This window comes from Aplysia californica, unplaced genomic scaffold, assembly GCF_000002075.1.
Source record: "Aplysia californica isolate F4 #8 unplaced genomic scaffold, AplCal3.0 scaffold00640, whole genome shotgun sequence".
Lineage (NCBI taxonomy): Eukaryota > Metazoa > Mollusca > Gastropoda > Aplysiida > Aplysiidae > Aplysia > Aplysia californica.
In genome coordinates this window covers 249922-251063 of record NW_004797910.1, presented here as the reverse complement: position 1 = coordinate 251063, position 1142 = coordinate 249922, and the positions used below count along the sequence as shown (strand labels likewise).

Sequence of the window (1142 nt, the reverse complement as noted above, 5' to 3'; positions counted from 1 at the left end):
TGCCTGGCCTTGACTCCTGACTTCTTTCTCCTCTCTCTCTCTCTCTCTCTCTCTCTCTCTCTCTCTCTCTCTCTCTCCCTCTCTCTCTTCTCTCTCTCTCTTTCTTCTCTTTCTCTCTTTCCGGATTTCTTTCTCTTGGTATGTGGCAGACAGACAGAAAGACAGACAAACAGACAGACAAACGGACAGGCATGACAGACGGACAGACAGATGGGAACTCGATATCAGTATCTGGAGCGCGGCAAGTATCATAACTAGCTTCTCATATCGCCATTATGAATGCCGGCGACGCCTTGTCATGAAGATGAAATTCCCACGACTCGACACTCACAGGCTCTTTTTTAACTCTATTGTTCAAATAAAATCAGGAGCTCTTTGGGGGCCAAGCCTGCGTCTTGTTTCGACAGCACTATAAGCAACCAGACAGATGATGCATTGAAATCAAGTAGGCTGTGTTCTTTATTCCGCAAAATGTATTTTTAAAACTAATATGCCGTTTTTGGCAAGTCTGGCGTGAGGTAGACAAAGCTACTTACAGTATGACAACTCAGACACTATTTCTGTTTATAGCACTGATGATGCAACCTGTTCTAGTATTGTTGCAGTGACAAATATCCATTGTTGTTTGGCCCTGTACTTGAAAAATTGTGACGCTCCCTTTGTGAATGGAGGTATTCTGTCTTGACTGCCTTAATTTTGTAGTCCTGTCAGAAATCCTATTCTGTCGGCAGACCTTTGCCTGACTCTAATATTTCCCCTTCGAGCTTGAGCGGTACATTCTGGTAGTGTGTCCGATTTCTCTGTGCATGTGTTAATTCAATTTTTATTAATAAATGCAAACTGTCGTTAATATATGCACTTACAATCATTTATCTGTTTGCTCGGTTCAACGATTATTACGCAGATCAAATTTGCCAAATTTGTAGAGAAAAAAGGATGGAATGCAAACTTCATCAATCTTCATCAAGTACTGTATGTTGCTTACAATAAATTGCAAAATGATTCTTAGATTTTGTTCGTGAGCGCGTTTATGTCCAGAATCGAGGGCTATAAAATTGTTTTAATAGAGTCTCCATCTCTATCTCTCTGTCTCTCTCTCTCTCTTTCTCTCTCTCTCTCTCTCTCTCTCTCTCTCTCTCTCC

General features: G+C 41.3%; 1 protein-coding gene across 1 annotated transcript in view; it reads left to right on the top strand.

Annotated features, from left to right (window-relative positions):
- LOC101849644 (acetylcholinesterase-like) overlaps nt 1–1142 on the top strand; it is a 110365-nt gene that overhangs the window by 56361 nt on the left and 52862 nt on the right. The window lies entirely within an intron of this gene.